Below are 16,056 nucleotides of genomic sequence, written 5' to 3'. Positions count from 1 at the left end.
GTCAAAACCAAGGTCCCACAATTCGTAGTGAAGGGGACACAATTGTACAAAAGAGGATAACTAGCGCCATGGCTGAGATGTATCTCTCATGCGGAAGGACAAACACTCTTGGAAGATAGCCATGCAGGCGAATTCGGGACGCACGAAGGCGCACGAGTGCTCACTGGGAAAATAATCCACCTAGGTGTATATTGGCCCAAGGTATACAAAGACATAACCAAACTCACGAAGAAGTGTCCGGAGTGCCAAGCCTTCCTCCCCTTTCAAAATCAGCCCGCCATGACCTTGACCAGCATCATCAGTCCTTGGCCTTTCCATCAGAGGGGTATAGGCATCGTGGAACCATTCCTAGTTGCCCCAGGATATCTCAAATTCTTATTGTTTGTTGTCGACTTCTTTACCAAATGGATCGAAGCCGAGCCACTGACCACAGTCATGAGCAGAAAAATCATAAAATTTATGTGAAAAACATCCTGACACGATCTGGCACCCCCAGAGTCCTAATAAGCGATAACAACACTCAATTTGAAGGCATCCCCTTTGAAGAATGGTGCGAGGAAAAACGAATCCACCGCCGTTTCACCTCAGTCGCATACCCCCAAGCCAATATCCAGACCGAGATATCAAACAATACCATTACTAATGGGCTCAAGAAACGCCTGAAGAAATCAAAAGGAGTCTGAGTTGAGGAGCTGCCGATGGTACTCTGGTCGTAGCGTACCATCTCAAGGTCTAGTATGGGGAAACACCTTTCAGTCTGACGTATGGCACGGAAGCGGTGCTCCCACTTGAAATCTAGAACAAATCGTTGCGAGTGACTGATTTCGATGAAAACACCAATGAGATGGAACGATGTCAAGATGTGGACATACTTGATGAAAAATGCAAAGCCACCCAACTCCGCTAAGGGGCCTACAAAGCTCGCACCAAAAAGTTTTACAATTGGCGAGTGCGAGTGAAATTTTTGAAAGTTGGAGAATAGGTTCTAAGGAAGAATAAGTCCAGTCGCTCGAAGCCTCAAAGCAAGTTGAGCGTTTTCTGGGAAGGATCGTATAAGATTGTAGGAGTACACCAAAATGGAGCCTACGCCCTGGAAGTACAACACAGGAGACCATTTCCCCGGACGTGGAACGTGCATAACCTGCGCCACTTCTACTCATAGACCGAGGACCCGAGGCAGTGTGGAAAGGCTCTGAATGGATAGTCATATCCTAATGATAGGAATAAGGGCTAGCCTTTAGCAAACGCCATACCATAGTCCTTTTTTCAAATCTCACTAAACGATATTGATATCCTTTAGAATATTATCAATAGAGTGATAATAGCTGACCACTTTCTCAAAAAAAAACTATTAAAATGTTTTTTATTCAAGCTCGATATCATTCACAAAAAAGGTTGTGCACGTTTACCAAATAATAACAAGAACTGATCATCCACATCATTTGAGCAAAACCATAGCAAGAATGCAATCATAGGCTTTAAAGGCACATAACCTTTCCCTAAACATTTCAATTCAGCACAAAGGGCCACAACTTTTGACCATGATGTGAATAAAGGCTTCAAACGATCATAACCTTTCCCCGGACATACAAAATATGATACCTAAGTCTAGTAGCCTCGAGGTGACGACCTCGGCTCGAATTAGACGACTAAGGTCGGAGTATAACACTACCTGGCCCAGGACTTACAACAAGGTCCCAGAAGGGTAACCAAAAAAAACCTTAGCCAAAAAAGACACCCTAACAGAATGAATTAGTCAAATTTCATAACCGAAGGTTAGCCAAAAGACCTTGGGGAAACACATGATCCAGTAACAGACACAAACCACTTGAGACCGACGCAAGCAAGCTTTAAGTAACATCAAATGCCACGATAATCAAAGTAAACAATAATACATAGTATTTACCGGACACCCCTGGACTTAAAGGCCATGCAGGGCCATGAGCAAACTTGCAAAAAAAAACACACAAAAACAAACGAACAACATTGTTCGGAGGCAAGGAAGATTCAATTACCATGAGGGGGATAAGACAGACCAACACCCTCTGATCCGTTATCCAAGTCAGGTCCATTGGAGTCGAAATCACAACACAGCTGCCAAAGGCCGGTAAGGTCCAATTCGTCCAAGCGAAGGTATGACGCAAATTCCATTTCAGCAAAGGCATTTATAGAAGCATGCATCGTGTGGGCAGATTGGGTCACAACATTCGACTCCGACGGATTAAAATGGCTAGTAGCCAACTGCTTCCGTACCGCCGCCTTACCGCCACACATACAAGCTTCACGCGCCAAATCCCACAGAAAAACTCGCCGCTTTCAACGACATGATCCACCACACGGACCACCCCCTTCTGGAGGACCCAGACCAAATCTTCCTTTAAAGTTTTCTTTTTCAATGCCTCAGCTACTAGCTGTTCGCTTTGATGTCTCAAGCACCCTTCCAACGTTTCTTTCTCCGCCACCAAACACTGCACCTGTTGAGATAGGCGATCCACTTCCCTGTCCAGGGTTACCACTTGATCCTCGACGACGGACTTTTCCCCATCTACCATGGTATAGCGCTCGTCAAATTTGAATAATTTCCTCTTCAAAGAGCCACACCTTCTCTGCAAGTTCGTCACGTTCAGTCTTAACCGTGGCCAACTCCACCAAGTCGGCTCCAATATAACGAAGATGACCGGCTGCATCCACCAAGTAAGGAGCAATCTGAGTTGCGGCATATTAAAGATTGTTTTCCATGTGGGAGTAAGAAAGGAGGTTCAGTGATTCCAAAGTGGCCAGAGGAAATACATGACGACACCACTCACAGGCACTGGCATGTTCCGTAAATGGGGACCCGTGGGTGAGATTCCACTCACGGAGATACACATTAGGAGCACCCAACGATGAAGGACCAGGGATAGATAAAACGTCACCCTGGATGGGTGACAAACCAGAACCTAAATTCGCTCCCCTCGCTCCTCCTTCTAACTGACAGGCAGTTCAGTTGCTCCCTGCATCTCTCCCTCTAATGGTTAAGGAATGTCGTCGTCAGCAACATTAATCAACAGGGGGATTCCACAAGCAAAGAATCGATGTTATGTCTCTTACGTAGGCGTTTACCAATAGTATTGCTACCCACACCTTTTGAAAGCGCAGAATCCACTGACGCCTTCTGCTACTTGAGGGTCGTCCACCCACCATCGATGGATGACCCCTTGGTTGTAGGGTCCCCTGAAAAGCGAGGAAGTAAGCTAGAGTCAACAGGAGTGTCAGAACCCTCCCCCGTCACATCGGATGAGACAATAGATGCGGCCACCCAAGGAGCACCGGCAGGAGGCGGAAGAGTTTCCACCAAAAGGACTTCGTGGTACTGAAGGTCACCCTTAAAATTCCATGCAACATCCCCTTCGAGGGACAGAACCCTCTCAATGCTTGCGATTGAACCAAAAAAAATAAAAAAATATCCTACTCCCCAAGGGAAGCCCCTCAAACGGGGGAGGGGAGGAGCAGGTAAGCGATACTTACCATCCTTCTCCACGTAAAATTGAGGCATCATTCCTCGTGCCCACCAAGCAGCACTCATCCATGCTGCCGCCAGAATGCAATCCTGCCAATCTTCCCTGTTGAAGGAGATCCCCATCAACGTTTGAGCCACAGATAAACTGGTGCCCGACAACTGAGACGCCCGATCTAAAGTGATAGGCACGCGGGGATACCCAGGTCCAATCAAGTCGTTGTTGACCCATAGCCACCGGTCCTACCAGTTCTTCAGATGTGCCTTCTGGCCAACAATAAATGCATGAGTATTACAACGTTGAGAGAAAGTATGAATGCCAGATTGGGTGGACGAATTGAAAAAATACTGGAAGGCCCGAAATTAAGGAAGCACGCCCAGGGCCCGGCAAGCCAACTCGAACCCAACGATCTTGTTAACATCATTGGGTGTAAGGTCATGAACAAAAATCCATACTCTTGCATGACTTCATCAAAGAAATCTGATATTCGAAGATGAAATCTCACCTCGAAGATCGACACATGGACCCCGACCTTCCATGTCAGCGACTGATAAATTATAGCCCCCTCCTATGGAAGCTGCACTCTGTGTTCAGATATAAATCCAAATCGGAACGGAAGGGACTCGAACTCTTCCTATATTGGATCACTCCCATATCGGATGAAGGCCATTGCAAATTAAGAACAAAAAACGGCAGGGGAAGATAGGCGAAGAAGAAATTTGAGGTAGTCAAAGTGTAGGAAACACGAAGAATACAACTGCCCCTAAATAGGAGGAGTTCAAAATGCAAAGCAGGAGAATCGAACGGTTTCTGCAGTAAAATTTGCCCGCACAAAATGGATGTATCACGTTAGCAGATGTCAGAACCATATCCACCAAACGCATGTCCAGATCAATGCTAGAACAACTTGGCTATGTCACCCCAACTCAAAGGTTTACCATCTTAGGGGACTTGTTAACATATCCCCCTAAGAATACGTCAAATATAACGAGACCATTACCTACGGACAACCTAGTCAATGATCGTTGCTCGACGAGTGCTAGGCTCGGACCCTCGCCTTCGCGGCCTCACACTTATGTATCGGCACACTAGTGCTAAAGCCAGGCCATGAACGAGAAGCTCTGTACAGCAAGACAAAACAGTACCAGATACATCCCAGAGCGACAGGTGTAGCATTCAACATGCTTTCCTCTGGTAGCTATGCACAAATAGAGAGAAACCACTAATGGAGCATGGCCCGCCAATAGGACGCCTCCACGTCCTATTGTCTGAGAGAGGACAGAAAGGTATTGTAGGGGGTCTTTCCCATCAACAACAGGTATAAAAAAACCCTTCACCTCCAAGAGAAGGGATCGCCTCTTTCTTTATCTTATGTTAAACCCTAATTCTCTCATCTAGATACTGACTAGATCGTCGGAGCTTCGTTATGGGATCCCCTCCCTGAAGACGACTCACATCTATTCTTTCTTTGCTATGATTCTCAGGCTTAACCCAAACAAGACATCTAGTGGCGGCTTTAAGTCCTGACAACATTTCACAACAATACCCTTGATGTGTTGGAGATCATAAGCAATACGGTTCTACCTAGAATGTATCTGCATAACCCACTCTAGGTAAATGTTATATATCAACTTGATCAAAGACTCATTCACTTCCTTGCTTGCTCATTGATTATGTCAAACTCAAGAAAGAGGCTGAGGAGGCTGAATTTAAGTCAATGGAAGGAAGATATTAAGGTTTTAGTGGTTATTTTTTTAGTTCCCTTTGATTATTGTAATTATTCCCTATATTCATTAGTTTTTGGACAAGGCTTCCAATCACTTTAGAGGTTCATAAATTAAAGCACCCCCATCAATTAAATGAAATTAATCTTTTATTAATTATTAAATAAACCATTTTAATTATATCTTTTATCTAATAAAAATGGATAAATACTTTTTTTTCTTTATTCATCTTAAGTTGATAAGTTTAAAAATTTATCAAATAAATAATTATTATTTATTCTTGGTCTTTTATGGTTTATAATGTATCACCCATAGTCCCACACATGAATGATATTTGTTTATTTCTTGTAGGTAGCTCCCAACAGACACCCAATTATGTAAGCAATTAACCATTTTATTGTATACACAATGATAATCGTCTAGCAACACATTATTGCACCCAATCATGTGAGTTTCATGTCTCTACAAATCATCCATCAACCTTTAACAAGTGGATATGTTTTCATCCCAATTGTTAATTGTGATGCTTATTGAGCATAGGGTATGGTTTAGATTGCTTATTTGATCAAAAAAAGTTTTTTCGGTCTATGAAGTCAAATAAGATATGATCAAACTTTACTCAGACAGTTGGGGTGTATCTGAAAGATCTTTATGTCCAAAAGTCATTATATAATGATATTGCTAATAACATATTATCATTTAGGGTCACACCTTATAGCAAGTTACTACTAATTGATTATTTATTAGAGTAATTTTGATTATTATAAAATATCAAAAACTTGTATTTACTTGGAAAATTATTATTTTGTGAAAATAAAATTTTACAAATTAGGAAACAATATTTATGGAAATAATATTAATTGGAGAAATAACAACTTATAAATTACGTCATATATATATATATATATATATATATATATATATATATATATATATATATATATATATATATATATATATATATATATAGAGAGAGAGAGAGAGGGAGAGAGAGAGAGAGAGAGAGAGAGAGAGAGAGAGAAAGAAAGAACCAAGATCAAATAAAAATAAAAATTTTGGTAGGAAAATAAGAAATCTTTATATACATATTTTATAACGAACAAACAAAATGAATTATTATATGATTTAAAAGTAAGATGATTCACAAGAAAAATATCTAAAAAAAACACCTTAATTATTCATTTTTTAATAAATCAAGAAAAAATTCATCTTTATGACAATTTTAGTGAATAACAACAAAATCATCGTAAAAACGAATCATGAAGATGTTTTTTTATAAAAAAAAATTTGTTGACTCATCTTATTTTTTATTCATCTTGTGATTAATTGGTTTTGTTCGCCAATATATATATATATATATATATATATATATATATATATATATATATATATATATATATATATATATAAGACCTTGAGTGTTGAACACTTCTTGGCCCCTTTTTTCCTCATAAGACCATAACTGCATATGTGTGTGTGTAAGTGTTGAGTGTTTGACTTTCATAATTGCTATATACCTTATTCCTTGGACCTGGTTGCACTTTTTATGAAGCATGGTCCTTATGTATTTGTATAGGACTTTAAAAGAAGGAAAAAGGTTTGCACTCTTTATGAAGCATGGTCCGTATGTACTTGTTCAGGACTTTAAAAGAAGGAAAAAGACTTGCATTTGCGCTGGTTCTTTTTTACTTCTTCTTTCCCTATTTTTTCTCTAGATGGCCAACGATATGAGCTCTCCCATCTTGTTCTACCTTCTTACAAATGGTGCTAGAAATGAAGGCTTATAAGTTGCTTTCTGTTAAGACTTATTTGGATATGTCTTAATAGTTTAAGAGTAAGTTATTTACAATTGAAGACTAGTATCTATGGTGGTTTACTCTTACTTGGTGGATACTTGTAGAGAGCTTTTTCTTTAGAGCTTCATGCATCACTTCATCAATATCCATCTCCCATGAGAATCAAATTAAGACTTCAAATGTTATAATCTTCTCCTTCTATGGTTGATTTAATCTTTCCTAGCTTTGCAAAATGATCATTTGTGGATAAAATAGTTTTACTTTATTCAAACACAAAATTGATTTCGTTGCTAAACTCGTAGTTTTGACTATTTATTTTCGACTATATTTGAATAAAACTCAACAATTGCTATCAGAGTTATTTTTGTAAGATTTGTTAGATTATTTGATAAGCTGTTATTATCTTTGTTTTTGGAAAACGTGGATGGTTTTCTTTTTGTAAGAAAATCCATACATATTTTCTATTACAACTTTCTAATTGTTATTTTTTAGTAACAAAAGTTTACATGCATTTTTTGTCACCAAAAGTTTTCTTAGAAAAACAAAGTGTTATTTTATATATATATATATATATATATATATATATATATATATATATATATATATATATATATATATATATATATATATGATGTGCATAAACTAGTTATGGACCTCTTGTAAATGTGTTTGTGTTGATTTGTTAAAATGATTGTAATATTTATGTATTCATATGGTATGTAATAATTAAATATATAGTTTTCATTCTGTTTATTTTTGTATGTAATAAATTAGTTTTAGAAATAGTTTATTTTTATAAAAATGTAACAAGAATGAAGATGGTGGCCATTTTGAATATCAAAAGTTTATAAACTTGCACTTCAAGAAAAAGACCCTTTTACGACGCGCAAACCACGACACTCATTGATTTATGTTACGCAAAAGATAGTGACATTAAAAAAGTGTCATCTCTTCAAAAAAAAATTAAGGGTTTAGATCACGCATTATTGCGTGCCCTTAAATTAGTGTCTAAACAAAAAAAAACAAGGAGGGCACTTATAATAAAATGTGTGTCGTCTAAGGATGTCGCTTTATAAATTTTAATGGAACGCGCGTTCCATCCTTTAATAACTAGGGGGAAAATGAAATCCTAAAAAAATTAAAAGCCCTGCCTTCCTTTTTTCTACTTTCCTTCTTGCCCTAATTATCGACGCTCCTTCCTTCCCCCTCCTAACATTAACTGTCGCCTTCTTCTTCCCTCTCACTTCGACCATCCTTACTTGCCATTCCCGGTCGTCGACGTGGATCAAGGCAATAGTAGGCACACCATCTCCGATGTTATGGGGTAACGATGATGGCTCCAAAGAAAAAAGACGCCATGTCAGTGACTATAGGGATGAAAGATAAAAACAATTGGCCATTATGTCTTATAGATGAATTTATGTGACCTTCTCTAAAATTATGCTTGAATTTACTTTGAAAATGCTTGATATATTACACAAACATATGTTTATGGCGATCTTTATCGTTATGATGTTGATAAAGGAGATTGGAAGCTAGTTTCTAGCCCTAACAGCCCCCTCCTCGCAGTCCACGTTTTGATCATCGATTGGTATGTTCATATCTTTCTGATTTTGCTTATGTCATCCATCTTTTAGGGTTTCTATGTAAACCCTATACCTCATTTGCAGGTTTCGTTCTCTGATCAAGTTGTTGCTGTTCGAGAAGCTGCTGAATGTGCTGCTCATGCTATGATATCTCAACTTACTGCTCAGGGGATGAAGCTTCTTCTTCCTTCAGTTCTCAAGGTCCCTCTGTTTTTCCTTCTTATTGTTATCAATAGCAGGATATCTGATATTCTTATATAGATTATGGCTTCATGATATTTTCAGGGTCTTGAAGATAAAGCTTGGAGGACAAAACAGAGTAGTGTTCAACTTCTTGGATCTATGGCATACTGTGCTCCACAACAACTTTCTCAATGTCTACCTAGGATTTTCCCGAAGGTGACTGAGGTACTTTGGATAGAAATACAATGTTAGCTTACATCTTTATTAGTTAATATAATAAAATTTCTAAATTTTATTTTTTTTATTGATTTTAGGTGCTAACTGATACAGCAAGTGCTACCATCCATCTTAGCTAGTTCTGGTAGGAGCCAGTTGTTAAGTTTCATGGATGAACACTACAATTTTGCTTTATCATGCAGTGTTGAATCACGTCCTTTTGCAGCCATTTGTTTTTGTAATCGAGCTGCATCATATGGAACTTTAGGTAAAATCACAGATGCCATTGCAAATTGCAGTTTGGTGGTGTCACCAGTCTCAATTGACCCCTACTTACACTCGGTTTCCAAAGGTTTGAGTCACTTAACTCACACATATCTACACTCTAACATAAGACAAGAAGAAAGAAAGAATCAAATACTTAAAAATATATTAAACCCGGACACTTTAAAATCAAATTAATCCCTTTTATTGGAATGGAGCCTACTCCATCTTTGCTCATGCCATTTATGTGCATGTGGGACAGTCACTTTTAATTTTAACCAAATTTCAATGACTATGATATACCAAAAAAAATGGCTGATATTTTCTTAAAAGCACTTGGACCATGTGACAGCTCTCTCCCTTAAAGAAAATGTTCCATTATTTTGTGAATAGGATAATACAAGTGCATCATTTTGAGTATGGTAATTGTTGTTGCAAACAAAACAGGTCATGATTATTCAATTCCTAGGAAAGTTCATATCAATAGTTAGTCTTAGTTTGAATCTATGGATTCTCTCTATTGGTATTGGAATTTTCAGGTTAGTTCTGTTATTCTTATTTGTATTCATAATCATTATTAACATTTTTGAATAAAGAAGTACTAATAAATAAACACCATTGATGACTAATTATTATGATCTTGCACTCTTATGAGTTGAAACCTGGTTTAGTTTAAAAATTGTAAGTACATTGACCATTTTACGTTTTTGCAATATTGCCAAATTCAGAATTCAATTCTCCACTTCAAGTGACTCCATTGTTTAGATCAATGGCTGCAGGGATTCCAAGTCCATAATTTTAAAAAATTGTAAGTACTTTGAACATTTTACGTTTTTGCCCTTGTTGTTCAATAATCTTCTACTTAAATCACATCTTGTGACATCAATTAAAGGGAAAGTTATATTAAAAGAAAACATTCTATTTTGAGCAGTTTAAAATTTTTAACCAAATAATACTTTATTTTTTGGGTTAATTTCAAAAAAGACATTATATTTTGTGTTTTTTCCGAAAAAGCCCTCAACTTTGTATTTTTTCCCCGAAAAAAAAACTCTCAACCTTCTAAATGCTTCCAAATAAGCCCTCAACATTTTTAGTTTTTCTCAAAAATACCCTCACGTTTTATAATTCTTTTGGGAAAAAATAACTAAAAGGGCCAGATCGGAAAAACTGAAAAAAAAATGTTTTGAGGATTTAAACAAACTGATTTTAATTGCAAGATGCTCAAACTTAATTATTAAAATCCTTTTTTGTTTGTGAACAGGGGCATGATGTCGATTGATGCAGCCTCACTGATTGAAAATTTTAAGGTATGCCATGTTCACTACCTTTCAATGAAAACTTTTTATATGAATATTGTTGATGAGATCTTTCATGTGAGTTCCTCAAAAGAAAAAAAGGAGATCAAATAGGAACTCAAATGTTTGTTTCCATTTTCCCAAATTATATCTTTATTTTTTTAAAGCTTTCTGGTAAATGGTAACACAAGGAGCTCTGCTTTTCTTTTTGCCTCTGGTCCAAAAATGATTTTCTCGATTTGAAAAGTTTTGGATCCTAATTTTAGCCAAAAATAAATTTGATCATATACGGTTTCATAAGTATCCCTTTGAAAATTGATGAATCTTTTCTTGATTTTGTGAACCAGTTTGCTACTTAGATTTGTCATTTATCGTTAATCCAGAAAGAAGCCAGAATATATTATACTCATAAATGCTATTTCATGTAGATTTGCTACCTTGTTTCTTGATTCTACATGGGATGTGGATTTTGTACTTCCATGCCTTTATCTGTGTATTTTGTCCAATTTTCCTTCCATTTTAGTTTATTTTCATCTCCTTCTCTTATTAATGTACAACATTTTTATACATATGAAGGACTAGATTGCAAACCCAAGCCTTTGATTGGGGCTATTCGAGCAGTGCCTGATACAATAACTCAAGAATCTGTGGCATACTTCGAGTTACTATAAAATGTTAGTTGCAAGGCATCTGTTTATGAGATGTTGAATGTTTCAACATAAGTTTGCTTTTCAAATGGCAACAAGTCTGGGACCAGGCGCAATTCCTTTGGTGATATTCATAACTTTTAATACATCAAAGCATCGATGGATCATTATGATACATGTGTGGCCGTTTTTTGATCGAGTGTATTCAATTTAAACGATCATGTTTTCAGAATGAAAACCTTTTTAAAGCCACCCAGTTACCCTTCCCATAATTTATAAACCCAATGTGCATGTAGAATGAGAAATTAGAAACTATTACAATATATGTGCGACACTACTTCTTATCCACAAACTTTTTCAACTTTTTCTAATTTAAATGGGCATTAAATTTTTTGGTCATTGGTTAAACGTTTCCTGTTACTAAAATCATCAATGATACAATCCCAAACAATTCTACAATTGGTAGAAAACATTAAACATTTAGGCCTTCATATATAATTTTATTTTCTAGAATGTGGTTGTTACTATATTGCTCTGATTATACTAATTTTGCTTCAATTTTTTATGCAGATGTTTTTTAATTGATTTGCTTTGAGTGTTGGATTCCCTGATTACAATCAGATAGAAGAAATGTTATTTACCAAGGTTTACATTTACTTTTACTTACTAGCCCAATTGTCAAATATTTTATGAAAATGACTATTTTACCCTTCAATTTATACATTTTTCTATATTTAATAATTAATAATTATTGTTATCCACTTGTAGGGAAAAGGGTATCCTTCAGCTGAGGAGTGGTATAACAGTAAATAATACTTTCTCATTTCCAGCAGCAAATATTCTCTTGAAGGGACTAAACTTTATCATTTCTAGCAGCAAACTTTATTAACCAACAAAAAGAGGTTAATAAGGAATCTAAATGGTAATAAGGAATCTAAATGGCATTCGATTCTAGCAACACCAAAACAAGACATGCACTCAAAACCCTCCAAAGCAGCCCCTGCATGCACTCAATTGTAACAACCCCTCTGTTGTGATTCCTTTAACTATGACCAAATTGCCCCTATGTTGTTATTCCTTTAGATTCAAGGTAACATTGTTTTAAATTAAAAGATCATTTCTTAGCTTGTTTACATAAATTCATTTTCTGCCAATTCCTTTCAGGACAAAAAGGAGAGCAGGAACGTGTATTCATGCAAGTATTTTTCATTATTTTTCTCATTGATATCTTAAAGGAAGTGTCCGATCCAGTTTATTAGGATTTCTGGTTTATGTGAATCTAATGGTTGCATGATTCAAATTTGCAGGTCTTGTTGATGTGTAGAGTGTCAAGCAAAGTAGCTCGGATGTTGTGAAAGTGGTCAGCAAGTTCTTGTAGTTCAACTATTATTTGTTGATGAATTTCATCTCTTTCACATTTGATGTATTACATTTGGCTACTATTAAAATGATTTTTTGTATGACATTAAATTTTATACAATGGATTATATTTTTTGTATATGATATTTTTTTTTCTATTATGAGACATTAAATCCAAATTTAATTTGAAAATTAGTAAATATATAAATAATATTTTTTTAAAACATTTAAAATTACGATACGCAAAAATGTGTGTCATCTTCATTTATGACATGGCCTTTCTTGACAGGGGCTTTAATGATACGCAATAAGAGTCGTAAATGCGCGTCATAAGGCTACGACACGCAAATGCATGTCATCTTCATTTATGACAGGGCCTTCCTTGATACGCATTGTGTGTCGTAAATGAGTGTCGTAAATGTGTATCATAACTGCGCATCGTAAATGCGTGTCGTAAATAGACGACGCGTAAAATCGTGTCGTCTTTCGTTCTGACAGGTCCTTCCTTGACACGCATTTGCGTGTCTTTTGAGCGTTTTACGACACGCATTACACATCGTAAAAGGCTGTTTTTCTAGTAATATTATTAAAGTTCTCAAACTTTATAAAATTATTTTTATAAACTTGCTACAAGGTGTTGAAGAAAGTGGGAGCATGAAGACATTACACGATTTTTGGTCCCCTTATGTCCCTTTAGGGATTAATGGACTTGATAATTTTTTTGATGGTTCACAAAAATATCAATAGATGGTTGGTTTATGCACATATTTTTGGTATGCTTGTGTTGTTTAAATTTATGTTGATATTGTGTTATTATTGTTAAATCCGATTTCACATGTATAAAATATTATGAACATAAATAACATCACAACGAGTTTGGTTTTAATGAAATTTACCTTTTAACATAAGATGGTAAAAATAGTTCTAAAAATAAAAGAAGCTTTATCGTTTAAAACTAGCTAACGTACCGGTTAATTTTGGGATTAAAATTATATAAGTTTAAAATTGAGATTTTCTAAACATATCAAACTCCAAACCTTATTTTATAAAAGGAAGTTTTATTAAAAGGTTCATAAATGTTATAAAGCGCTCAAATGTCCAAACTTAATACTAGTTATTAACTTTAAAATTTGACCGCGTCGATAATATAAATTTTGGATTTTATAAAAGAACATTGTTAAAATGTGATTTTAAATAAAAATTATATCATGGTTTATTGGATGCATGCAATAACCATGATATAATATCTTTTTTTTAACTAGAATTATAAAAACATCAAAGGCCCCTTTTAAACCTCAAATATATGCAATCCTATTTGAATAACACTCGCACGTCTCTTGTATGCACTAGTAGGATAAAGGTTACCTAATAACTTAGTGTTATCTTTTGATGGTCGGGGTGTATTCACAATTTCTATAACAATATTATAGGCCGATTACACAAGTTCTTTAAACTGGATGGTTTGATCAGAAATATACTGTGATAAAGGTCACCTATGCAATAGAGATCCGAGTAATAGATGGGATCAAATGATTCTATTAAACTTTGTTATTAGCGATCCCATAAATCTAGAAATTATATAATAGTATATAAGTGATAATTGATATCTACCTGGTTGGATTCAGATGAATGAGATAAAGGGCACCTAACCATTTTATTTGTTTTGTAACTTGGATCCTAAATTTTGATAATTAATGTTACAGAAACTAAAATGGTATTATTTATTGAAGATTAAATATTAAAAATACTAAAACGAATTTTTAAATAAAACAAAATCCAATCTCGTAACCATGCTTCATATTTCACTTGCTAAAATAATAACATTCTTAAAAGGTCCTAGTCCTAAACCATCTTTTGAGCAGAAAAACTGAACATGATACTTGGTGCCAACACTGTGATGTTGAAGATGTTTCTAATATCATAACTAGGAATAGTTATTCCTGACTTCCAGGAAGTCTTGGATAATTTAGATGTATATCATATGTTCTAAAAGGTTCAGTAGATATTCCAATAATATAGTGATATTTGTTTTCATCCAGTTCAACCAATGGAATAATGCATGGCTGAAAGAGTCACCATGGGTGATCTTAGAGACCCATTGTTTATGGAATGGATATCTTTAAGCCCAAAAAATCCAAGAAGTCCCACATAGATGGATCATGTTTCTTTTGTGGAGAAACATGACACTAGAAGAGAAACTATCCCTCTTATCTAAAAAGAAAGCCTGGAGAGACTAGTACTTTATTTATCTTCTAGATAGAAATTATACTTTTCATATAATAATCAAGTACTTGGTACTTAATTTTAATCTAATATTTGTAAACGGGTTGCAGAATTTATAGAACAGTAACCAGGTGAGCACAAGCAAGTTGGAATTGCACTCTTGGAGTTTAGTTTATAATTTATGTTTAGAACATAAAGTACTTGTAATGTAAAACAATATTTGTTTTTGAACAATGTATGTTTTAATTTAGTTTGTCTATATATATATATATATATATATATATATATATATATATATATATATATATATATATATATATCAGTTAAGTTATTAAAAATTGATTATTTACTTAAATCGTTTTTCATAACGATCAACTTCATATTCGGTAAAGATTAAAATTCTATTTTAGGGAACTAGATCTCTTAATAGAATAATAAAGTAAATGTTAATGTTTTCAAAATAAACAAGTTCTATATGCAAACACTTCCGAAATAAACTTGTTTTAAATTGAACTTATTTAAGACGTTGTTATTTATATTATATAAATGAAATTCACATATTCCAAATTCAAGAAATGGATTTTTAAAGACAAATAATGTAGTTTATTTGACATATGTGAATCTTATTTATATATAAAAGATTCGTAATGATATTTTCACTAAACTTCATTAACAACTATAGTCGTTGTAATTATATTTTATATGTTAAAACATAATTGTGAAACATTTGTTGAAGTTTTCAAACATAAAGTTGAGGTACAAACAAGTAATACCATCTATAGTATTAGAGATAATAGAGAATGAATTAAACCTTACTATATATGGTTTACTTTCTAATCGATGGAAATTATCTTCCTTTATTATTTTGGGATTATGCCTTAATCACTATTACTTGTATCTCAAATACAAAGACCAACTAATAAGTAGATAAAACACTTTATAAGATTTAGTATGGAAAGGCTTCATCCTTATCTTACTTAATGTTTTATGGATTTGAAGTCTATGTTAGACTAAAGCTTATAAACCAAAAATCTACTAATTACATATTTGTAGAATACTCTAATTGCTTAGATTATTTATACAACCCCACCAAGAATAAGTTTTCTTATTCCTTTGAAAGTCGATTTAACAAAATGCAAGATTCTAATGAACAAGAAAGTGGGTGACCCATGGAATTTGAAGCAGCTCAAGAACCATAGTCTGATGTAGCAGCAGTTGGCACTAGTTTTAACAAGGAATTGTTGAACATGAATAATAGTTATTCAT

Source organism: Lactuca virosa, chromosome 6 (genome assembly GCF_052849685.1).
Source record: "Lactuca virosa cultivar CGN04683 chromosome 6, Lactuca_virosa_CGN04683_v6, whole genome shotgun sequence".
Classification (NCBI taxonomy): Eukaryota; Viridiplantae; Streptophyta; class Magnoliopsida; order Asterales; family Asteraceae; genus Lactuca; species Lactuca virosa.
This window is presented reverse-complemented; position numbering follows the sequence as displayed.